Here is a 27468-nt window from a genome sequence, read left to right on the forward strand (position 1 = left end):
CTGGCCACCTCTGATGGTAATAGCGTGGCCAGGGCTCTTGTCGATGCCTTTGCAAATTCCACAGGGTGCACTTGTTTGACATGCCGCACCATGGTATGTATGGAAAAGGAATATTTTTTTCTTGGATTTCCTCTTGAGAGAACCGAATTGCATATCATGCAGGTAACTTTTGGCGCATTCACTTTCTTTTGTTCTTCAGGATAAGTGAAAAATTGCCAAATAAAAGATTCCTTTTTTCTTTTTAAAGGTAGTTGCTCATTTCCTTCAGATTCGGAAGATGAATGCGGGGCGGCAGCCATTTCAGCAAAGTCTTCCGAAGGGTGTTGAACGTCGTTCTCTTTTGAGAGTAGAAAAGATAGTGAGAGAAGTGGGTGGAGTGCTCCGTGTAAATTGCAGAATAGAAACTACTAAGAACCAATTGGAAGTGTTGTTTTCAAGTCACATGACTTCACATGCGCGTCTCAGGACGTGTACGCGGTGATAGTATCTGGTCACGTACGCCATTTGGAAGTAGCGGTCTAGTTCAGCGAAGTTTCAAAACGTGAAAAGGAGTAAATCCAAACATATCCGGATTTAATATATCTTCTGAGCTCGATTCAAGCATACAATTGTTAAAGTATAAAACTTTTTTTTTTTTTTTAAATACCAAGGTGTGTACATTCGGTCACACACGAAAGTTTAAAAAGACATTCGGCTCCATTTAATGAAAAATTTCATAATCTTAAAAAAGAAGCCTAGGTTTAGTCTCTTTGACGTAGTATAAGTTCTTTGATGGGTCTATGAAGAAATTCAATAAGTTCAGATTGCAAAGTTTTCACGAAATATATAGGCGGGTGCGCGCAGTCGGTCGCGCACGAAAGCCTGGAAATGCGCTATCCATTTTATTGAGAACTGTTGCCGAGAGTGCGCACACCGGGTCGTGCACAAAAGTTTAGAAAGGCTATTTTTATTTACAGGCAAATTTTAATGCGTTGAAAAAAAGGCAAGGTACAGACTTTCTAATTCTGTATCGCTTTACAAAGAGTCTCTATGCAACTTGAACAGTGAAGAAAACGGCTTGTTTCCGAAAAAATATTTCCAGAACTTTATTGACAAAAGTATAGGTTGTATACACGAGATATTTCTGAATTAGCATTTTAAAAACCAATGAAATTCACTGAAAAAAACATAGGTTTTACACACGTTATAGTTAGGAAGTAGCATTTACAAAACCTATGAAATTCACTGAAAAAAACATAGGTTTGACACCAGTTATAGTTAGCTGGAAATTTTACTGATATAAAACCAATGAAATTCCACGTTATAGTTAGTTGGACTCATTATAACTTGCACGTGTAATGCACTGCTGATGACGTCACATATTACATCACTCATCACATCACTGATGACACCATCCTTGTGACACAGTGACAGACCTCCTTTCACTGTAATCTAACCCTTGAAACGCATATTCAAAAATAGAAACTAACATTTTCAAAAAAATGGAGATACCCTTACCAGTTACAACAACCAATTCAATAATTCCACCATCTACATACACATGCACTAATTCACCAACAGTTCTATATAGTCACTCATACATATATTCACTAATCATATGTAGTGATACACCTACACATCCTGTTACACACCGACAGTCATCCAAAAGTTATTCACACACATACTCACACATGCAAATAAACTATTGAACATCCATTTATTTGCATAAACAGCTATACACACACTACCACTTTACTTCTAAGGAAACTTACACATACTTACTCTCTTAAAAAATCACTTATAGAAACACATACTAATTTAAACAGGAACTCTTACAATCCCTCACTCTCACATATACTCACTTATATACATCAATATTCACATATACTAGCTTAAAACATATGTAGTTACTGATAAAGACACTAATAAGACAGTCATTCACTCACTAACACAGACATATACACACTCATCCACCCATACAGTCCTGCACATATGCTGTCTTCAAAACACATACAAACAGAGACTCAGTCATTCTTGCATCTATGTACTAAGTAATACTCCCACCAAAGCATGCAAACACTCATACTGATACTAAGAAAAACATCTAATAACCTATATACATACACATGTACCTACTCATCAACCCATGCAGCCACTTATATACAAAGTGAAACACTAATACATATATTTAAACATTTAAGCATTACTCACTAATATATGTATTCACTAAGATATTCAATAATATATACATATATAACACATATTTATTTTTCAGAAAGACACACATTCACTGGATGGTGTCATCAGTGATGTCATGAGTGATGTAATATGTGACGTCATCAGCAGTGCATTACACGCGCAAGTTATAGTGAGTCCAACTAACTATAACGTGGAATTTCATTGGTTTTATATCAGTAAAATTTCCAGCTAACTATAACTGGTGTCAAACCTATGATTTTTTCAGTGAATATATATATATATATATATATATATACGCCGAAAAATTGCTGGTAAATATACATGGACCTTAATGGAGGGGAATAACTGGCTACATCTTCCAGCATGCATCACTGGAGATTAGCATGCAATCAGTGGAAAATAACAGATGTAGCTCCGTGTTTTATCAGTGGCTGCCCACTGAGGAAGAAGTTTGTTAACTTTGAAACGCGTTGGGGAAGGTTGAAAACAGACGTATTGTGCAGCTTGTGGAATAATAAAGGTGTGTTGACCTACCTGTTTGCGGAGTGGCGTCCTTGAACGGAGAGGCGTTTTGGGTAACAAAAATATATATATATTACCTACTGGCGGTCGCCAGTAGGTATATATAGTTAGGATTTTTTCTCTATGGGATTTTTGAAAATTCTATGTCTAATAACTTTGGCGTTTGTGGACGGAATTGGCTGAAATTTTCAGGAAAATGGCACATATTGTTTCTGAGCAGCCCCTGAAAATTGGGGGGGGGGTTCGTCCAGGGGGGGTCGAGAAAAAAGGGGGGTCCCAAAACGTGTTTTTAACATTGAGTTTTCCATAGGGCGGTTGGCCTCACTTTTAGCCCGAACGGCTGAATGGATTTGCACGAAACTTGGCAAAATTGTAGGGACTGGTAGCCCGATGTGCCTTTTGTAGGTCTCAATATATGTGCTCCAGTGGATTTTGAGAAATTAACGTTTAAAAAAAGATATATATCTGTAACAGCGGACCGGGCAGCGCTCCAGTTCGCGTACTTTTCGCGCAACGGAGCTTTGTGAAGCGAAGCTGATTGGTTCTCCGGCGTCTGTCAACATTCCAAACAGTCCGTAGCGGCCGCCATCTTGTCTCTCGGTAGGATCGAGAGACAAGAGGAGGCGAAAGCGAAGGGGCAAATGACCATAAGGGGGCATAGTAGATCCTCCCTGACCTCTTAGGTTTGATGTACCATTTTGCCAAGTTTGGTGTAATTCCGTTCAGCCATTCAGGCTGTAGACGTATCTAAATGTCAATAATCGAACGGCTGAATGGATTTGCACGAAACTTGGCAAAATATTAGGGACTGGTAGCCCGATGTGCCTTTGCTAGGTCTCAATATATGTGCTCCAGTGGATTTTGAGAAATTAACGTTCAAAAAAAGATATATATCTGTAACAGCGCTCCGCTTCGCGTACTTTTCGCGTTACGGAGCTTTGCGAAGCTGATTGGTTCTCCGGCGTCTGTCAACATTCCAAACAGTCCGTAGCGGCCGCCATCTTGTCTCTCGGTAGGATCGAGAGACAAGAGGAGGCCAAAGCGAAGGGGCAAATGACCATAAGGGGGCATAGTAGATCCTTCCTGACCTCTTAGGTTTGATGTACCATTTTGCCAAGTTTGGTGTAATTCCGTTCAGCCATTCAGGCTGTAGACGTATGTAAATGTCCTATGGAAAATTGCATGGGGAAAACACATTTGAAAGTGTTGAAATTTAGAACCAATTAAAATGTTACTTTGGTTTTGTATTTGTGTGTGATGAAAGTTAATTGGTTATGTATATATGTCAAATGAGAGGAAACCACAGCCATTTTGTGATACTACTGTCTGAGGTACATTTGTGAGGAATTTTTGGTGGTGAATTTCTGGTGTTTGATTTACACAGTACTAACACTTCTCCTACTTTTAAAAAGGTGAGTTGTTAATTTGTAAGGGGAACTATGTTGTACACTTGAAGATAATTTGAAAAATGTTTTCTGTTATTTATTTGCAGTCCTTAAGTTATACTAAATACTTGATAAAGTTAGTTTTATATTATGTATTACTAAAAACGATAAATGAAAGTGATTATTTTTTTCTGCAATTTACAGCAAGCAATTTCAAAATAAAATGGCTCACAATGAAGAGACCGTGGCAATTTCTTTTGCATTGTCCACTACATTGATTGAAATTGAGAGCACCAATAATGAAATATTGTCACAAGGAGGAGATGACTTGTATGATTTCATTAGATTGATTGAAATTGACAGCACCAATAATGAAATATTGTCACAAGGAGGAGATGACTTGAATGATTCCACTACATTGATTGAAATTGAGAGCACCAATAATGAAATATTGTCACGAGGAGATGACTTGAATGATTCCACTACATTGATTGAAATTGACAGCACCAATAATGAAATATTGTCACAAGGAGGAGATGACTTGAATGATTCCACTACATTGATTGAAATTGACAGCACCAATAATGAAATATTGTCACAAGGAGGAGATGACTTGAATGATTTTTTTGATCAATCTGTTGATGGCGAATTTATCGAATGTTTGGAGACCATAGAGTTACAAGAATCATCATTGCAGACTTTTAATGAGGAGATTCCAGATGAGATGATTGAAGAGGAAATTGCTGATGAGGACATGTTACTAGTTCTTTCAAATTTAGAAAATTCTGAAGAATAAATTTATATTTAGAAATCAAAAATTGTTTGAGACATTATTCATTTTTATTTTTAATTTATGAGGTTGTAGCGAAGTGATTGTAGTATAAAATGAGACTTATAGTATAGAGTGCAACATTTTTATGTTACATGGTAAGTTTACTCATATTTACTTCCCTTCTCCCACTATATTATCTCCAATGTGTATTTGACATCTCTTCTTCATCTCCGGCCTCCTTTCTCTCACTGTGTGTCTCTGATGCATCTTATCGCTGCTATTTTGTGTAATTACAGAAGAGAGTAAAATAAAATAGTTCGGAACGTGAAAAGGGGGCAAAGTAGAGTACCCCTCACCCCCTAGGCCTTCTCAGGCGGTCCCAAAAGGATCAGTTTCTGCTTTCCTGAGAGATTATGGTATGAGTTCCATATACCACAATAATTTGAATTACAACATGCAAGATATATATCTCCTATTACCAACTTTTGGAGATATTCGCGCTAAGCGCGAATATCTCCAAAAAGTAACACCTGCCCTGAGCAGTTCTTAGCCATGTTATCCAATGGGAGGTGGATAACATGGCTAAGAGCATTAGCTCGGTAATGCATGAATATCGCTGACTTTTTAGCGATATTCATGCATTGCGGCCGTTTTTTATCGCATTTGCGATAAACCTTGATAATAGCAAGGTTTATCTTCGATAATTTCTGACGATGCTTAGCGGTAAAAGTTCGTTGGTAAGCATCGTTAGCGATAAATATCGCTTAAGTTTGGTAATATGCACCAACGTCTGTTAACGTTCGATTCGAAGGAAATGAGGAAGTGTTGAAAAACATTGTTTGCGCTATCTTGCCTTTTTTGAAATGCCACACTTTTGTCGTGCACAGCAGCCATTTTAGATGCCTTGACCAGACCCACTCTCTGCACGCTGTCGATTCGTAGCATGGCTCCCCACCCTCGCAAGCATCTTCCCCAGGCACTGGTCACCCCCGCTCTCTGTCTTATGCATGGGCAATAAACCTCCCCCCATCTGCGCTGCTCTTCCCTGAGAATCACACTCTGTGCCCGCCCGACATCTCCCTTTCGCCCTATTCACTACCGCACCCTCTGACACTCCTCTTCCTCTGTGTCCGATTGTCCAGGCTATCAGCTAGCCCTGCAGATGTAGTTTATGGCTCTAGCTGTAAAGAATCACCCCTCTTCAAAGGAGTTATAGTAGATCAAGGCCCACACCCGATGAGATCCGTCACACCACACGTGTTCCTACTATCTGAAAACCATCCTGTATTGTGATTGGGGAAGGGACCGAGCCTGAAGCGGAAGATTCTAGGAATGACTCTTTGTACATCAAAGTTTTTACAATTATGTGTCACATTAAAAATATATAGCACTCCAACAAAGTAGTAGGAATATAAAACTTTAATAACATATAAATATATACAACAAAACAAAAACAGTAAAAACATTTAAACAACGAAGAGACCGTGGCAATTTCTTTTGAATTCCTGATGAGGACATGTTACTAGTTCTTTCAAATTATGAAAATTCAGAAGATGTTGCCTGGGGGTGGGTCGTCAGTAGCAGTCTGTTGTGCGAATAGTTCCAAGGCAGCAGAACGCGCTGAAATCTAGATGGCACGAAAGTGATGTCTAGTAAGTTGCCGCCCAGCAAATAACGGCGTGGGGCGCCGCGGGGGTGAGTGAGTCCAGTAGGCACCACAGCTATTCTTACCGGCATTGCAGAATTACTGCTGGGGACAATGCCTGTGCTGTAGCAGGGTCACAGCAGAAACAAAAAGGATTCTGTTGAAGATGTTGTTGGTTTTCAATTTGAAAACAGTTCTGGTGTCAACTGCTATGCTAATGTAGTGGTTAATGTTTTGTTTTCTCTAGAAAATGTAAAAGAGGGGGAGGCAGTCCAAAGTTCCGTTAAAAGGGCAAAGGAAAGGATCGGTGGTTTGAACTATCAGTCAAAAAGGGGTGGGGGTGCAACAATTTTTCCTACCGGGTCACACTGTGCTTTCACCGGAACTGAGGTCTGCAGGATTCTAGTAATTCAAAGTGAGGCTGACGCCAGCATGGGAGCGCCGACGTCCCGCGGATACAGTTTCGTCACTCCACGGGCGATCATGGCAGTCATTCCCCATCGGGGGTGTCTGCGGGGGTCGGAGACTCCTGCGGCTCCTCTAGAATCTTCAAGGTCGTGGAGGACTACGGTGGTGGAGTCAACCAGTGACCGGGCCATTTCTTTATGCTGGGCCCGCTCTTGCCAGGTCGACCGCCATTTTGAGAGTTCGGTAGGTACTGGCGATCGCGGGGTCAAATGAGCGGACGGGCTCCACCCTGCCGGGCGAGACGTTGCAGCATCGCCACAGTGGAAGAACCCTTTTCCGGGCGCTTGGAGCGCTGAGGGTGCAGGTGGGAAGCCTCCACTGGGGAGGCGGGAGAGGCCTGTTCGCATCGTCTCTCCCTCCCAGTGCACCCCACGGCGTCTCGCTTGAGATTTGTTATGGCCGGACCAGGCGATGAGGACGAGGGGGGGGGTCGGAGGCATGTGCAAGACATCCCCCCCCAGTGTTGTCGCAGCCATTATTCAAGAAAGAAGAAGTGTCCCGTCCGTCTTCGGGCCGGGCTTCCGGTGGATGTCGGCCAGACGCCCCTGGCTCTGGCCCCATGAACGGGTTCCTTGGTTTATCGGCTGCAGCCGGATCCCGTCGGCCTCGGCCCCCCGACCGTTGGTGGCCGGACCGGAAGAGCATGTGGCGGGACTACCTGAAACTCTCAAGGGCCACCGCGGCCGGACTGGGAGAGAGAGGGGAGGGTCGAGGAGACATTCCCCCCCCTGCAACTCTTCAGCGTTGTAAAGGCAATCCCCTGGCCGGGTCCCGCTGGCCTCGGCCTCTCCTCCGGCTACACCCTACGTTAGGATCTCCTGGCCGAGGCGTGGCAGCAGGACCCGCCTTATATGGGCTGCTCCCGGCTGGGCGTAGCTGCAACCCTGCCCCACCTTGGAAGTTTCCAGAGTGGGGGTGGATGTTCTACTGACTTGCATTTTCCCTAGTCTATCGATTTTTTTGGCGTGGCAGGCGGTGGGACAGCGAGGGGTGATTTGGTTTCTCTTACTGTTTTTCTGGTCTCTCACCACTGGCATATTTCTAACGTTTTCTTGTTTCTAGGACATTAATAGGTTTTATCATTACGTTATGTTATCGTTTCTTTGTTCGTTGTTTAATAAAAGTTCATGTTCATCAGTGGCCTACTGATTTTCGTTTTCCTATTCTTTTCTTTCCAGGTTGTTTCATGCTAAAGTTTCTGTTAACAGGATACAGTGATCACTTCGTTATTATTGCATATGTCCTTTTCACTAGGGGTGCTCTCTGGGCGGGCCAGATGACGTATCTCTAGTAAATGGTCCGGGTGAAACAGGTGCATCAATCAGTGGGGAGTAGATAGGCATGACAGATTACAACGGGGGAGAAAGGTCCGCATTACGTACCCTTTCACTATTTGCAAAGATTTTCCTACGTATATTTGCAAACAGGGAATACCTCCAAAAAGAACCAATTCCCAAACAGTCAATGTTTGGGGAAACAATCAATCAATGAGGAACGAAATAGGCACGACGTGTTAAAGGTTTGCGTTACCTACCATTCACTATCTGCAAAGGGAGAGAGAATATACCTATTCTTCCTCGTTTGCAGGCAGAGAAGATTCTTAAGAGAACCAACTTCGAACAATTCAATGCTCGATTCAAACAATCAAGAAGGGGTACTGTGAACACAAATGAACGCTGCTTATGTACATACACATTGGTATTATCAACAGGTTGTTCCTAATGTTTCTATTTTAGGGAGGTCAAAAAGAGATCCCATTAGTGGCCTACTGATTTTGCTCGATTCCTTTTGTTTTTTTACACGATTTTTCGCTATCTGCAAAGACTAAACAGAGTATTGCGACTCTGTGCTTGTTTGTAAATAGAGAATGAACCAAAGAGAACAATCAATCAAATGGAGAGAGAAGCAGGCACGACGGATTACAACGGGGGCAAAGGCCTGCGTTAACTACCCTTCACTATCTGCAAAGAGAGAGTACTCCTAATAGAAATGAGGGGTGGGGGGCAGCATTCAAAGCAGATCAGTGTGCATAAACACGAAAATGTTTTTACTTACCACGTACTTGACATTCGACAGCTTATGATATTTGCTATTAAAAAACCATTGAAATTCACTGAAAAAACCATAGGTTATAGACCATATATAGTTAGGAATTAGCATTTAAAAAACCTTATTTTACTCACACAAAACCATTGAAATTCCATATATAGTTAGTTGCACTAACTATATATCGCGCACCCGCAATCCACTGCTGATCATGTCACATATTACATCATTCATGACATGGTCAGTGACATCACTGATGACATCACTGATGACATCTCAAATGACATCACTGATGACATCACTGATGACATCTCATTTGACATCATTCTTGTGCTAATACGATAAACCTCTTCAGACTCTAATATAACCTTAGATACACTCAGTGTATAAAGACACTCACACACTGCCACTCATCCATGGAGTTACTCACACACCCAGTCAGTCATGCAAAGAAACAATCTCACCTCCATTTCTTCAACTATACAGTTAAACACACCTTACTTATTGAAACATATACTAACACATATTTACTCTCTTATACAATCCCTGATACAAGTTCACAATGATCGATACAACCACTCACTCATTCAGTGGCTCTCATGCACAGTTATTTATATATGCCAACTCTCACATGTACTGTGTTTTACATATGTACTTACTATGACATGTAGCATTGAGATATCCATTCACTCATCAATACACTCATGCACACAGTCAACTGCCCATGTAGCTGTTTCCACATGCACTCTTGAACTCATACACCTAGTGAATAAACTGCTCACACATCTATGCACAGAGTCACACACCTTCCAGCCACCCCCACACAAACTCAATCTCCCATAGAAATACTTGGGCAACCAATTAATAACACATATAGCCTCTTGTATAGCTAATGATCAACACATGCAGCAGTTTACATCACAACAGACATAATGATGCACAAATTAAGACAGTTTAGTCACTAACCCATGCATTCAGTGAGACACATTTAATCACTCACTCATACAGTCAGTCACGCACCTACTAAATCCTTCATCCAGACACTTATACATCCACTCATTCTTCAATATGTAAGACATATTTTAACTTTACAGAAACATACAGTCACTGGATGTTGTCATCAGTGATGTCATCAGTGATGTCATTTGAGATGTCATCAGTGATGTCATCAGTGATGTCACTGACCATGTCATGAATGATGTAATATGTGACATGATCAGCAGTGGATTGCGGGTGCGCGATATATAGTTAGTGCAACTAACTATATATGGAATTTCAATGGTTTTGTGTGAGTAAAATAAGGTTTTTTAAATGCTAATTCCTAACTATATATGGTATATAACCTATGGTTTTTTCAGTGAATATATATATATATATATATATATATATATATATATATATATATATATATATATATATATATATATATATATATATATATTTTCTTTTTTAATACTTACATTGTGAGCACCCAATAATTCCCACGTTTTACCACCTCCCGAAGGTGCACAAAGATATAAAAAATCCTCCGGGGAGACCCATCGTCTCCTCAATAGGAAGTCTTCTGGAGAACACTTCAAGGTTTATTGACACCTACCTAGCCCCTTTTGTGAGAGACTTGCCTTCCTACGTCAGGGATACCCAAGATTTTATAAGATTGATCGATGGCATCAAGTGGGAGTCAGGCATGCTTCTGATCACCCTCGACGTCGCCAATCTGTATACTTGTATAGATCATCAGGAGGGTATTTCTGCAGTGAAATGGTTCCTTGGTAGAAAAGATATCAGATACCACCAACATAATCGCATGCTTTGCCTTTTGCCTCCACAATACCATCTTTTTAATTGCAGGCAACATGTACAGACAGATCAGGGGACCGCCATGGGCACGTGCTTCGCCCCCAGTTACGCAAACTTGTTCGTGGGCTGGTGGGAGAAGCACGTGGCCTGGGGGGGACCAACGAAAAATGGCTGGACCAGATCATGATCTGGGCAAGATACATTGATGATTTGTTTGTCGTTTGGCGAGGCAACAGATCCTCGGCTGAGGAATATGTTGCAGCGCTCAATGACAATCATCTCAACTTGAGATTCACGAGTACTATCAGTGATACATCTGTATATTATCTTGACCTAGAGGTCTTTGTGGCAGGAAGCTCCTTACAAACTAAACTCTACCGTAAACCCACAGCGGGCAACACCGTATTGCATGCGGCAAGCCACCATCCCAGGAGTATGAAAAAAAATATCCCTTTTGGGGAATTACTCCGCCTGAAGAGGAACTGTTCAGATCCCAATGATTTCTCACGGGCACGGGATGAAGCTGTGTGTAGGTTCCAAGATAGAGGATACTCGAGGACATTATTAGAGAGTGCAGTAAGTAGAGCTGACCTCCTAGAAAGGAAAGACTTGATAAAGACCAAAATCAAGGAGGTCGAACCAGAAGAAATCACTAGAATGATAACCACCTACAATATGAGATCCAGTGAGTTGGTACAAATATTCAACAGGAATTGGCATATTTTAAAAACAGATGCAGTAATGAAAAATATGCTACCCCAAGGCCGTCTGTAACCTATAGACAGTGCCAATCTCTCAGTGACCATCTGACTAGCAGTCATTTTGAGGACTCCCCGAAACTTTCAAGCAAGAAATCTATCTGTGGTTTCCATCCGTGCATGCACTGCAAGGCGTGCAAGTATAGTAGGAAACGGACCAAATATGAAGGGAGACCCAGCGATCCACGCCCCATAAGAGAGATTACAAAATTACTGAATTGTAATTCAGAATATGTAATCTATTGCCTGGAATGCCCGTGCTCCAAGAGATACATCGGAAGCACAATCAACCCGGCGAAAAAACGCATCCTGAAGCACATGCATGCCATAACTAACAGGGATAAAAGTTACCCCGTGGCACGCCACTTTGAGACCCACCATAACAGCAATAGGGACCTATTGTCATTCTTCCTCATTGATCAGCTGGATAGGAAGGAACGTGGGGGTGACAGAGTTAGATCATTGAGAGCATTGGAATCCAGGTACATCATTGACCTCCAGAGTAAGCAACCGAGAGGATTAAACAATGACGAGGAATTATGGGCACATCTGGAATAATTTTAACATAAAGGGAGAGAAGGGAGTCAGTCTATGTCAGTATAAATAACTTGTGTCACGAGAGATCACTAGGAACGTAAAGCAAAGAAAAAAGAAGGGGACAAATGTGGAGATGTATATTCTCCGGTTGCCATTGTTCCATACCACTCTCTAACAACAATGTACATCATGAATTGTTCAGCTGTACTGACAGAAATGCCCATACAGGGCGTAATTGCAAGGCAGGGATTTGTGTAACAAATAAGTATGCCCATACAGGGCAAGATCATACAATCGCATATTCATATATGATCAACTGGGGGCACAGGGAATAGGACTGGATTGTACATTGATGAATATAATGGTAAACGTTCTTTTATCAGAAAATACTGCTAGAACATGGAGCATGCAATAATGTGCATAAAAAATATTTGTTTTTTCCAAATTCATTGTACTCCTGATAGGGGGGGACTGTTTCTGATACAAGCACATGTAAATAGCAAGATGTAAGGATAGGATTATCTTTATGAATGTAGTTTTCCCTTCCATTGTCCCTTTCCAAGTGAATGGTATATATGCGATGAAATATCGTTTTGGGCAATCCTATGCTGTTTTTAAATTGCACGAGCACTTTGTACACACTATTTTCCCTACCATGTAGAGTTCTTAATAATATCGCATTAATGAAATGAGGCACATTGTAAGATGGCTGCCGAATGGCTCTGGTAAAATCAAGTCCTCTTTCTATGGTGAGGAGGAGGTGGGGATATAATGGTGTCTTTCACTGTAATCTGGTTGACAAAGCCCAAGTGGTGAAACGCTTTTGTCGAGGGGGCAGGGGGCAGGGGGTCTGCCAAAACATTTTCATCTGGAGAAAAGACTTTGAGTGCCGTCTATCTTTCGTGTGACATAGCGGATTGTGGCGACTATATATATATATATATATATATATGTATATATATATATATATATATATATATTCACTGAAAAAACCATAGGTTATAGACCATATATAGTTAGGAATTAGCATTTACAAAACCTTATTTTACTCACACAAAACCATTGAAATTCGTATATATAGTTAGTTGTACTAACTATATATCGCGAACCCACAATCCACTGCTGATCATGTCACATATTACATCATTCATGACATGGTCAGTGACATCACTGATGACATCTCAAATGACATCACTGATGACATCACTGATGACATCTCATTTGACATTACTGATCACATCACTGATGACATCATTCATGTGATAATACGATGAACCTCTTCAGACTCTAATATAACCTTAGATACACTGAGTGTAAACAGACACTCACAGACTGTCACTCATCCATGGAGTTACTCACACACCTAGTCAGTCATGCAAAGAATCAATTACACCTCCATTTCCTCAACTATACAGTTATATACACCTTACTTATTCAAACATATACTAACACATATTTACTCTCTTATACAATCCCTGATACAAGTTCACAGTGATCCATACAGCCACTCACACATTCACTGGCTCTTATGCACAGTTATTTATATATGTCAACTCTCACATGTACTGTGTTTTACATATGTACTTACTTTAACATGTAGCACTGAGATATCCATTCACTCACCAATACACTCATGCACACAGTCAACCGCCCATACAGCTGTTTCCACATGCACTTTTGAACCCATACATCTAGTGAATCAACTGCTCACACATCTATGCACAGAGTCATACACCTCCCAGCCACCCACACACACACTCAGTCTCCCATACAAATACTTGGGCAACCAATCAATAACCCATGTACTTACTCATATAGCTACTGATCAACACATGCAGCAGTTTACAGAACAACAGACATAATGATGCACAAATTAAGACAGTTTAGTCACTAACCCATGCACTCAGTGAGACACATTTAATCACTCACTCATACAGTCAGTCATGCACCTACTAAATCCTTCATCCATTCCAGACACTTATACATCCACTCATTCTTCAATATGTAAGACATATTTTAACTTTACAGAAACATACAGTCACTGGATGTTGTCATCAGTGATGTCATCAGTGATGTCATTTGAGATGTCATCAGTGATGTCATCAGTGATGTCACTGACCATGTCATGAATGATGTAATATGTGACATGATCAGCAGTGGATTGCGGGTGCGCGCTATATAGTTAGTGCAACTAACTATATATGCGAATTTCAATGGTTTTGTGTGAGTAAAATAAGGTTTTGTAAATGCTAATTCCTAACTATATATGGTCTATAACCTATGGTTTTTTCAGTGAATTTTCAAGGTTTTGTAAATGCTAATTCCTAACTATATATGGTCTATAACCTATCGTTTTTTCAGTGAATTTCAATGGTTTTTTAATAGCAAATATCAAAAGCTGTAAAATGTATTCTTCTTTTAAAGGAAAAATATATTTTATATGTATTTAATATAATTTTTTTATGTATATAAATGTTTTGATGGAACGAATTTATCAACTATCATGCTGAAGAAGAGTGTGGGGGAAAAAAACCAAAGAGGAGGACTAAGAGGATAGAACAATCAGTTCAAAAATACAATTGCTTTAAAGCATGAAGTGCTTTTCCACACATTTACATTTAAATAACCCATATTAGAACATACAAAATATCTACAGAGGAGACGGTGTACATTGAATTTTAGACTCTTCATTGGTACCTACATGTTGGTACTTACATCACCCACACAACACAACAGCTCTATTCAGAGCTACCCTACCTCAAAGCACTCTAAAATATTATTTTAATATTTCCCTTGGTTTTCCCCTTGTTACGCTTTCAGGAATGCTACCCGGTGCGCGGACCGGGCACTAACCGTGCGAAAATTTTAAAAAAAAAGTTTTTTTTTTTACATATATGGGCCTCTTCAGCCACCCTCAGAAAACCTAGGGGGTCAGGATATGTCTCCCGTGCCCCCTTATACCCATTCCGAACATTGTTTATCCTCCATCTTGTGACTAAATTCGTCCGAAACACAAGATGGCGGACTCCCGTTACGCTACCGGTGAGCTACCCGGTTCGCGTACCAGGTAGCGCTTCCACCGCGAAAAATCGAAAAAAAAATTATTTTATTTTTTTGCCCCGCGGGGCCCTTTAACAGCCCCCATATCAATCCTAGGGGGTCAGGAGGGGTCTACCTTGCCCCCTATCATTCATTTCCCCCTTTGTTTATTTCCAACTCTTGTCTCTCGATCCTACTGAGAGACAAGATGGCGGCCGCTCCGGACTGTTTAGAATGTTGACAGTCACCGGAGAGCCAATCCGCTTCTCCTCGCGAAGTTCCGTCATGCGTCTGGTACGCGAACCGGGGCGCTAACCGGGACGCTGTCACAGATATATATATTTTTTTGAACGTTAATTTCTCAAAATCCACTGGAGCACATATCTTGAGACCTAGCAAAGGCACATCGGGCAAACAGTCTCTACAATTTTGCCAAGTTTCATAGAAATCCATTCAGCCGTTCGAGCTAAAAGTGAGTCCAACCGCCCTATGGAAAACTCAATGTTAAAAACACGTTTTGGGACCCCCCTTTTTTCTCGGCCCCCGCTTGACGAAACCCCCCCAAACTTTCAGGGGACGCTAAGAAACAAAATGTGCAATTTTCCTGACAATTCCAGCCAATTCCGTCCATCAACGTCAAAGTTATTCAACATAGAATTTTCAGAAATCCCTATTCAAAAAAATCCTAACTATATATACCTACTGGCGACCGCCAGTAGGTAATATATATATATATATATATATATATATATATATTACCTACTGGCCGTCGCCAGTAGGTATATATAGTTAGGATTTTTTCTCTATGGGTTTTTTGAAAATTCTATGTCTAATAACTTTGGCGTTTGTGGACGGAATTGGCTGAAATTTTCAGGAAAATGGAACATTTTGTTACTGAGCAGCCCCTGAAAATTTTGGGGGGGTTCGTCAAGGGGGGGCCGAGACAAAAGGGGGGTCCCAAAACGCGTTTTTCCCATGTTAATTTCCATAGGGCGGTTGGCCTCACTCACGGCTGAATGGATTTGCACGAAACTTGGCAAAATTGTAGGGACTGGTAGCCCGATGTGCCTTTTGTAGGTCTCAATATATGTGCTCCAGTGGATTTTGAGAAATTAACGTTTAAAAAAAGATATATATCCGTAACAGCGGACTGGGCAGCGGCCCAGGACGCGTACTTTTCGCGCAACGGAGCTTTGTGAAGCGAAGCTGATTGGTTCTCCGGCGTCTGTCAACATTCCAAACAGTCCGTAGCGGCCGCCATCTTGTCTCTCGGTAGGATCGAGAGACAAGAGGAGGCCAAAGCGAAGGGGCAAATGACCATAAGGGGGAATAGTAGATCCTCGCTGACCCCCTAGGTTTGATGTGGAGGTTTTAAAAGGGCCCCGCGGGGCAAAAAAAAATAATAATAATAATAATCGAACGGCTGAATGGATTTGCACGAAACTTGGTAAAATATTAGGGACTGGTAGCCCGATGTGCCTTTGCTAGGTCTCAATATATGTGCTCCAGTGGATTTTGAGAAATTAACGTTCAAAAAAAGATATATATCTGTAACACCGCACCGCTTCGCGTACTTTTCGCGTTACGGAGCTTTGCGAAGCGAAGCTGATTGGCTCTCCGGTGTCTGTAAACATTCCAAACAGTCCGTAGCGGCCGCCATCTTGTCTCTTGGTAGGATCGAACAGCTGAATGGATTTGCACGAAACTTGGCAAAATTGTAGGGACTGGTAGCCCGATGTGCCTTTGCTAGGTCTCAATATATGTGCTTCAGTGCATTTTGAGAAATTAACGTTCAAAAACAAGATATATATCTGTAACAGCGCTCCGCTTCGCGGAGATAAAATTATATGTGTATTACCTAGCTGTTGCTAACACCAGTTAGCGACGGCTAGTAGAAGATAGCGACCATCTTGGGCCCCACTTTGCATGTGAGTGATATTTATCACTAATGACATGCAAAGTGGGCATGCCAAGATGTTAGCGACTGGAAACAGTCGCTAACATCGCTATCTCCTATTATCAACTTTTGGAAATATTCGAGATAAGCGCGAATATCTCCAAAAGCTACCACCTGCCCTGAGCAGTTCTTAGCCATGTTATCCAATGGGAGGTGGATAACATGGCTAAGAGCATTAGCTCGGTAATGCATGAATATCGCTGAGTTTTCAGCGATATTAATGCATTGCGGTCGTTTTTTATCGTATTTCCGATAAACCTTGATAATAGCAAGGTTTATCTGCGATAATTTCTGACGGTAAAAAAATCGTTGCTAAGCATCGTTAGGGATAAATATCGCTTAACTTTGGTAATATGCCCCAACGTCTGTTAACGTTCGATTCGAAGGAAATCAGGAAGTGTTGAAAAACATTGTCTGCGCCATCTTGTCTTTTTTCAAATGCCACACTTTTGTCGTGCACGGCAGCCATTTTAGATGCCTTGACCAGACCCACTCTGTGCACGCTGTCGATCCTTAGCATGGCTCCCCACCCTCGCAAGCATCTCCCCCAGGCAGTGGTCACCCCCGCTCTCTGTCTTATGCATGGGTAATAAACCTCCCCCCATCTGCGCTGCTCTTCCCTGAGAATCACACCCTGTGCCCGCCCGACACCTCCCTTTCGCCCTATTCACTACCGCACCCTCTGACACTCCTTTTCCTCTGTGTCCGATTGTCCAGGCTGGTCCTAGGGTATCAGCTAGCCCTGCAGATGTAGTTTATGGCCACAGCTGTAAAGAATCACCCCTCTTGAAAGGAGTTATAGTAGATCAAGGCCCACACTCGATGAGATCCGGCACAGCAGAAGCGTTGCTATTATCTGAAAGCATCCTGTATTGTGATTGGGGAGGGGACCGAGCCTGAAGCGGAAGATTCCAGGGATGACTCTTTGTACATCAAAGTTTTTACAATTATGTGTCACATTAAATATATATAGCACTCCGACAAAGTAGTAAGATTATAAAACTTTAATAATTTATAAATATATACAAGAAAACAAAAATAGTAATAACATATAAACATTTTTAGGGAAAAACAACAAAGTAGCGGTCGGCTGTGCGAATAGTCCCAACGCAGCACAACGTCCAGATTTCCGGCGTGGGGCGTCGCGGGGGGTGGGTCATCAGTAGCAAACTGTTGTGCGAATAGTTCCAAGGCAGCAGAACGCGCCGAAATCTAGATGACACGAAAGTGATGTCTAGTAAGTTGCCACCCAGTAAATAACGGCATGGGGCGTCGCGGGGGGTGGGTCATCAGTAGCAAACTGTTGCGCGAATAGTTCCAAGGCAGCAGAACGATGGCACCAAGGTGATGTCCAGTAAGTTGCCGCACTGGTTTTGGTATCCTACAATGCTGCTCCGAATAACGGCGTGGGGCGCCCCGGGGGAGGCGGTGTGAACGGGCCTCTCCAGGTGGAGTGTCATCTGTTGTAGTGGGGCGCCCCTTTACCGTTTCAGTTGCCATTCCGTCCGTTTTTGGTCCACTGTGTCAAATGCCGCTATTCAGCTGAGTTGCGCCCACTCTTGCGGTGCAGCGATAGGCGGCTGTCACAGGAGTCTCAAAATGGCGGCAGGCTCTTTCCTTTTTGGGCCTGGTCCACTGAAATGGCCCTGGGACACCTTGGAAATCGGACGCTTGTCTGCTAGGTCTTGGACCCCATTCTCGAAAGCGTCCCCTCCGCCTTGAGAATTCATCAAAGGTTTTGGGGGCTCCGACTCCTGCAGGCTTCTGGTGGGGAGCGGCTGCCATGATTGCTCGCGGAATGACCACGACTGAGCTACGAGATGGTGGTGCTCTCATGCTGACGCCAGCTTCAGTCTGAAACATCCAGAAACAAGGTGCGGCTTTCATCGTTTGGGAAAAAAAAAAAGTTTTCATCCAATGAAAAGTGTTGTTTTTAGGTCACATGATCAAGCCTTCCATCATTAGGAAACCAAAAGTAAAATGAACCAATGAAAAGTTTTATAAACAAGTCACATGACCTGTTATGCGGCATAGGGTGTAAAATGCGGAGAAAATACGTTGGTACGTGAGGCGGCGTCAGTAGCGGACCGATGTGCGAATAGGCCGAAGGCAATACAACGCGCCAAGATCCGGATGGCACCGAGGTGGTGTCCAGCAAGTTGCAGCACTGGTGTGGCCATCCTACAATGCTGAAAGTCGGCGTGGGGCGCCCCGTTGGCCTGTGAGTTTGCGTCAGTAGCGGACCGATGTGCGAATAGGCCGAAGGCAGCACAACGCGCCAAGATCCGGATGGCACCGAGGTGGTGTCTAGTAAGTTGCCGCACTGGTGTGGCCATCCAACAATGCTGTAAGTCGGCGTGGGGCGCCCCGTTGGCCTGTGAGTTTGCGTCAGTAGCGGACCGATGTGCGAATAGGCCGAAGGCAGCACAACGCGCCAAGATCCGGATGGCACCGAGGTGGTGTCTAGTAAGTTGCCGCACTGGTGTGGCCATCCTACAATGCTGAAAGTCGGCGTGGGGCGCCCCGTTGGCCTGTGAGATGGCGTCAGTAGCGGACCGATGTGTGAATGGGGCCGAAGGCAGCGCAACAATATTTTCGGAATAGAAGACACCACTAGGCGCTGAGATGCCAAGATCCGGATGGCACCGAGGTGGTGTGTAGCAAGTTGCCGCACTGGTGTGGCCATCCTACAATGCTGAAAGTCGGCGTGGGGCGCCCCGTTGGCCTGTGAGTTTGCGTCAGTAGCGGACCGATGTGCGAATAGGCCGAAGGCAGCACAACGCGCCAAGATCCGGATGGCACCGAGGTGGTGTCTAGTAAGTTGTCGCACTTCTGTGGCCATCCTACAATGTTGAAAGTCGGCGTGGGGCGCCCCGTTGGCCTGTGAGATGGCGTCAGTAGCGGACCGATGTGCGAATGGGGCCAAAGGCAGCGCAACAATATTTTCTGATTTGAAGACACCACAAGGCGCTGAGATGCCAAGATCCGGATGGCACCGAGGTGGTGTCTAGCAAGTTGTGGCACTGGTGTGGCCATCGTACAATGGTAAAAGTCGGCGTGGGGCGCCCTGTTGGCCTGTGAGATGGTGTCAGTAGCGGACTGATGTGTGAATGGGGCCAAAGGCAGCGCAACAATATTTTCTACTATATTTTCGGAGTAGAAGACACCACAAGGCGCTGAGATGCCAAGATCCGGATGGCACCGAGGTGATGTCTAAGTTGCGGACCGATGTGCGAATGGGGCCAAAGGTAGCGTAACAAGATTTTCTGTATGGAAGATACCACTAGGCGTTGAGATGCCAAGATTCGGATGGCACCGAGGTGATGTCTAGCAAGTTGTGCCACTGGTGTGGCCATCGTACAATGATAAAAGTCGGCGTGGGGCGCCCTATTGGCCTGTGAGATGGTGTCAGTAGCGGACTGATGTGCGAATGGGGCCAAAGGCAGCGCAACAATATTTTCTGACTGACACCACAAGGCGCTGAGATGCCAAGATCCGGATGGCACCGAGGTGATGTCTAAGTTGCGGACTGATGTGCGAATGGGGCCAAAGGCAGCGTAACAAGATTTTCTGTATGGAAGATACCACTAGGCGTTGAGATGCCAAGATTCGGATGGCACCGAGGTGATGTCTAGCAAGTTGGTGTGGTCATCCTACAATGCTGAAACTCGGCGTGGGTCACCCCATTAGCCTGTGAGATGGCGTCAGTAGCGGACCGATGTGCGAATAGGCCGAAGGCAGCACAACGCGCCAAGATCCGGATGTCACCGTGGTGGTTTCATAGTTGAGAGGCACTTCATCTGCAGTGGGGCGCCGAGATCCGGATGGCACCGAGGTGATGTCTAGCAAGTTGCTGTACTGGTGTGGTCATCCTACAATGCTGAAATGTAGTGGGGCGCCCATTTACCGTTTCAGTTGCCATTCAGCTGAGTTTCGGCTGCTCTTGATGCTACAGCGACAGGCGGCTGCAAGAGGACTCTCAAAATGGCGGCCTGTTCTTTGTATTTGGGCCTGGTCCACTAAAATGGCCCTGGTACACCTTAGAACTCGGACGCTCGATTTTTTTTCCTTTCCTGTACATGCAAAAAAAGGTAAATGCCCGGTACGTTACACGCTTCATCTGCCACGATGAACTCTCCAGAGGAACCGAAAAAAAATATAGTTGTGGTAACTATACCATGCATCGTCATATGGAGAGGTGGCACCAATTAATTATAGTGCTGCATAAAAGAGAGATTTGGAGGAGAACCCCTGACCTGCTAGTACATTCATCAAAGAAGTGGCACTGAGAGCTTCAGAGGCAAGGGAAACGGTCCCAAATATTTAGAAGAACTTTGGAAAGATTAAAATGACATGTTTAGATTGTGGTAAATTAATTTCATGTGGACAGATGAGTGTTACTCTAATAAATACAGCATATGAACATCATCATAGTCGATGGTTGGTAGAGACATTTTGAGTATATTCTGGACCTGCCCGTCCTCGCCCAAAATGGTGCCGGAATAAATGGGACTCGTAACTCCTTGTTGTGTACTGGTTGCAGAACCTTGAAATCACGAGATACGTATGCAGTTTTGAAGCACATGGCGGGCGGGGACGAGAATTGATTGAATATTTCGACATCCCTATTGATATTAAGTTCTGATGTGTTATTGATTACTGTGCTGTTGAAAATTCGAATTAACGTCACCCATGGTACTTGCCCGCAAATGTATATCTAGATAATTTTATTGTAACTGGCCCTGTCGTATTTTAATTATAAAATGTACGTCCACCGATTCCGTAACTGTTAGACACCTTAGTTCTTGCAACCTAATGGCCCGCCCGTTACGTTCCTCTACAGTGTAAATGTCTATTCATCATATACGATTACAGTTTGCTCCGTGGCAGGCCCACGTGGTTATAGGCTCGTATTTGTATAATGAAATTTTCACAATAAAGGTTTTTAAAAGAAAACATGGTAGTAGTATATACATTGGTAAAGTTTTTAATAATAGTCACTGTTTTAGAATCATTAAAAGGCAAGTGAAATAAAGCAGACCAATTACATGAAGGGTAAAAGGTATAATACGAAGGAATGCAGTAAAGATAAATGGTCAAGGGCTGTTGTGTTTTCTATTCCTGCAACATAAAGTGATCGATAAGAATCTCATATTCAGGCGTATCGGCGACTAAGACAGCAGGTCGACCCTCTTTTGCTCAACGGCTCCGTCATGGGACGAAGAAACGCTCTTTTTCTCGAAAAAAGAATATATTTTACTTGCAGGACAGTTGTAAAATTTCCGGGAAAGTACATTAGACTGGAACATTATAACATATATTTAAGAAAAAATAATGTTCGGAAGTAATTAAAAGCGTAATTTTTAGGTGATATGACCAAGGCTTTCATCATTAGAATAAGAAAAGTAAAATGAACCAATGAAAAGTTTTATTAACAAGTCACATGACTTGTTATGCTTACGTTACGCGCTGCGCGCCCCGGATGACTTCCGGATGCGCTAACGCGGCGCGTCATATGACGCATTACGCGACAACGCAGGTCCAGAATATAGTCAAAATGTCTCCACCAACCAGCGGTCGAAACACAACCCCTTTCAGCAGGCTAAATAGTTCTGTTAAATGACAACAGAAGGGACAGGCAACAAGAACCATCAGTCAAAGAGGGGAGGGCTAGGTCTTCTCTACCGGGTTACATTGGGGCGCTACCGGAACTGATCGAATTGGTAGTCTACAGTGTTTCTGGATGTTTCAGACTGAAGCTGGGGTTAGCATGAGAGCACCACCATTTCGTAGCTCCGTTGTGGCCATTCCGCAACCAATCATGGCAGCCGCTCTTTATCGTTATTTTGGGCGGGGTGGGTGGCGGAGCCGAGCTGTTTTGCAGCCATCATTGTGTGGAGTTCAGTTCATCTCACTAGTTTTGTATTTGTCATGAGGGGTTGTTCCTAATGTTTCTATTTTAGCGAGGTCAAAAAGAGATCCCATTAGTGGCCTACTGATTTTACTCGATTCCTTTTCTTTTTTTTTACACGATTTTTCGTTATCTGCAAAGACTAAACAGAGTATTGCGACTCTGTGTTTGTTTGTAAATAGAGAATTAACCAAAGAGAACTAATTCTAAAACAGTAAATACTTGGATAACAATCAATCAAATGGAGAGAGAAGCAGGCACGACGGATTACAACGGGGGCAAAGGCCTGCGTTAACTACCTTTCACTATCTGCAAAGAGAGAGTACTCCTAATAGAAATGAGGGGGGGGGGCACCATTCAAAGCAGATCAGTGTGCATAAACACGAAAATGTTTTCACTTACCACGTACTTGACATTCGACAGCTTATGATATTTGCTATTAAAAAACCATTGAAATTCACTGAAAAAACCATAGGTTATAGACCATATATAGTTAGGAATTAGCATTTACAAAACCTTGAAAATTCACTGAAAAAACCATAGGTTATAGACCATATATAGTTAGGAATTAGCATTTAAAAAACCTTATTTTACTCACACAAAACCATTGAAATTCCATATATAGTTAGTTGCACTAACTATATATTGCGCACCCGCAATCCACTGCTGATGATGTCACATATTACATCATTCATGACATGGTCAGTGACATCACTGATGACATCACTGATGACATCTCAAATGACATCACTGATGACATCACTGATGACATCTCATTTGACATCAATGACCACATCACTGATGATATCATTCATGTGACAATACAATGCATCTCCTCACATTTTAATATAACCTCTGTTTCACCCAGTGTTAAAAACAGAGTATAATTTTTGAAACCATTGACACACCAATACTAGTTACTACATACGTACTCACTGATTCCTACGTCTACACACACATTCACTCATTCACCCATACAATCATTCATACATACAATCACTCATGTTTACAACACTATCATATGCACTCATACACCTATACAGACACTCACACTCTGCCACTCATCCATGGAGTTACTCACACACCTAGTCAGTCCTGTAAAGAATCAATCACACTTCCATTTTCTACTCTATACAGTTAAACATAGAGCACCTTACGTTTTCAACCATATACTAACACATACTTACTCTCTTATACAATCATTGATACAAGTACACATTGATCTGTACAGAGTCACACACCTCCCAGCCAGCCACACACACACTCAGTCTCCCATGCAAATACTTGGGCAATCAATCAATAACCCATATAGTTACTCATATAGCTACTGATCAACACATGCAGCAGTTTACAGAACAACAGACATAATGATGCACAAATTAAGACACTTTAGTCACTAACCCATGCACTCAGTGAGACACATTTAATCACTCACTCATACATTCAGTCATGCACCTACTAAATTCTTCGTCCAGACACTTATACATCCACTCATTCTTCAATATGTAAGACATATTTTAACTTTACAGAAACATAGTCACTGGATGTTGTCATCAGTGATGTCATCAGTGATGTCATTTGAGATGTCATCAGTGATGTCATCAGTGATGTCACTGACCATGTCATGAATGATTTAATATGTGACATCATCAGCAGTGGATTGCGGGTGAGCAATATATAGTTAGTGCAACTAACTATATATGGAATTTCAATGGTTTTGTGTGAGTAAAATAATGTTTTTTACATGCTAATTCCTAACTATATATGGTCTATAACCTATGGTTTTTTCAGTGAATTTTCAAGGTTTTGTAAATGCTAATTCCTAACTATATATGGTCTATAACCTATGGTTTTTTCAGTGAATATATATATATATATATTACCTACTGGCGGTCGCCAGTAGGTATATATAGTTAGGATTTTTTCTCTATGGGTTTTTTGAAAATTCTATGTCTAATAACTTTGGCGTTTGTGGACGGAATTGGCTGAAATTTTCAGGAAAATGGCACATTTTGTTTCTGAGCAGCCCCTGAAAATTGGGGGGGGGGGTTCGTCCAGGGGGGGTCTAGAAAAAAGGGGGGTCCCAAAACGTGTTTTTAACATTGAGTTTTCCATAGGGCGGTTGGCCTCACTTTTAGCCCGAACGGCTGAATGGATTTGCACGAAACTTGGCAAAATTGTAGGGACTGGTAGCCCGATGTGCCTTTTGTAGGTCTCAATATATGTGCTACAGTGGATTTTGAGAAATTAACGTTTAAAAAAAGATATATATCTGTAACAGCGGACCGGGCAGCGCTCCAGGACGCGTACTTTTCGCGCAACGGAGCTTTGTGAAGCGAAGCTGATTGGTTCTCCGGCGTCTGTCAACATTCCAAACAGTCCGTAGCGGCCGCCATCTTGTCTCTCGGTAGGATCGAGAGACAAGAGGAGGCCAAAGCGAAGGGGCAAATGACCATAAGGGGGAATAGTAGATCCTCGCTGACCCCCTAGGTTTGATGTGGAGGTTTTAAAAGGGCCCCGCGGGGCAAAAAAAAAAAATAATAATAATAATCGAACGGCTGAATGGATTTGCACGAAACTTGGCAAAATTGTAGGGACTGGTAGCCCGATGTGCCTTTGCTAGGTCTCAATATATGTGCTTCAGTGGATTTTGAGAAATTAACGATCAAAAAAAGATATATATCTGTAACAGCGCACCGCTTCGCGTACTTTTCGCGTTACGGAGCTTTGCGAAGCGAAGCTGATTGGCTCTCCGGTGTCTGTAAACATTCCAAACAGTACGTAGCGGCCGCCATCTTGTCTCTCGGTAGGATCGAGAGACAAGAGGAGGCCAAAGCGAAGGGGCAAATGACCATAAGGGGGCGTAGTAGATCCTCGCTGACCCCCTAGGTTTGATGTGGAGGTTTTAAAAGGGCCCCGCGGGGCAAAAAAAAAAAATAATAATAATAATCGAACGGCTGAATGGATTTGCATGAAACTTGGTAAAATATTAGGGACTGGTAGCCCGATGTGCCTTTGCTAGGTCTCAATATATGTGCTTCAGTGCATTTTGAGAAATTAACGTTCAAAAACAAGATATATATCTGTAACAGCGCTCCGCTTCGCGGAGATAAAATTATATCTGTATTACCTAGCTGTTGCTAACACCAGTTAGCGACGGCTAGTAGGAGATAGCGACCATCTTGGGCCCCACTTTGCATGTGAGTGATATTTATCACTAATGACATGCAAAGTGGGCATGCCAAGATGTTAGCGACTGGAAACAGTCGCTAACATCGCTATCTCCTATTATCAACTTTTGGAAATATTCGAGATAAGCGCGAATATCTCCAAAAAGTAACAGCTGCCCTGAGCAGTTCTTAGCCATGTTATCCAATGGGAGGTGGATAACATGGCTAAGAGCATTAGCTCGGTAATGCATGAATATCGCTGAGTTTTCAGCGATATTAATGCATTGCGGTAGTTTTTTATCGTATTTGCGATAAACCTTGATAATAGCAAGGTTTATCTGCGATAATTTCTGACGGTAAAAAAATCTTTGCAATGCATCGTTAGGGATAAATATCGCTTAACTTTGGTAATATGCCCCAACGTCTGTTAACGTTCGATTCGAAGGAAATCAGGAAGTGTTGAAAAACATTGTCTGCGCCATCTTGTCTTTTTTCAAATGCCACACTTTTGTCGTGCACGGCAGCCATTTTAGATGCCTTGACCAGACCCACTCTGTGCACGCTGTCGATCCTTAGCATGGCTCCCCACCCTCGCAAGCATCTCACCCAGGCAGTGGTCACCCCCGCTCTCTGTCTTATGCATGGGTAATAAACCTCCCCCCATCTGCGCTGCTCTTCCCTGAGAATCACACCCTGTGCCCGCCCGACACCTCCCTTTCGCCCTATTCACTACCGCACCCTCTGACACTCCTTTTCCTCTGTGTCCGATTGTCCAGGCCGGTCCTAGGCTATCAGCTAGCCCTGCAGATGTAGTTTATGGCCACAGCTGTAAAGAATCACCCCTCTTCAAAGGAGTTATAGTAGATCAAGGCCCACACTCGATGAGATCCGTCACAGCAGAAGCGTTGCTATTATCTGAAAACCATCCTGTATTGTGATTGGGGAGGGGACCGAGCGTGAAGCGGAAGATTCCAGGGATGACTCTTTGTACATCAAAGTTTTTACAATTATGTGTCACATTAAAAATATATAGCACTCCGACAAAGTAGTAAGATTATAAAACTTTAATAATTTATAAATATATACAAGAAAACAAAAATAGTAATAACATATAAACATTTTTAGGGAAAAACAACGAAGTAGCGGTCGGCTGTGCGAATAGTCCCAACGCAGCACAACGTCCAGATTTCCGGCGTGGGGCGTCGCGGGCGGTGGGTCATCAGTAGCAAACTGTTGTGCGAATAGTTCCAAGGCAGCAGAACGATGGCACCAAGGTGATG

The sequence above is a fragment of the Lissotriton helveticus genome, chromosome 1_1 (assembly GCF_964261635.1).
Source record: "Lissotriton helveticus chromosome 1_1, aLisHel1.1, whole genome shotgun sequence".
NCBI lineage: Eukaryota > Metazoa > Chordata > Amphibia > Caudata > Salamandridae > Lissotriton > Lissotriton helveticus.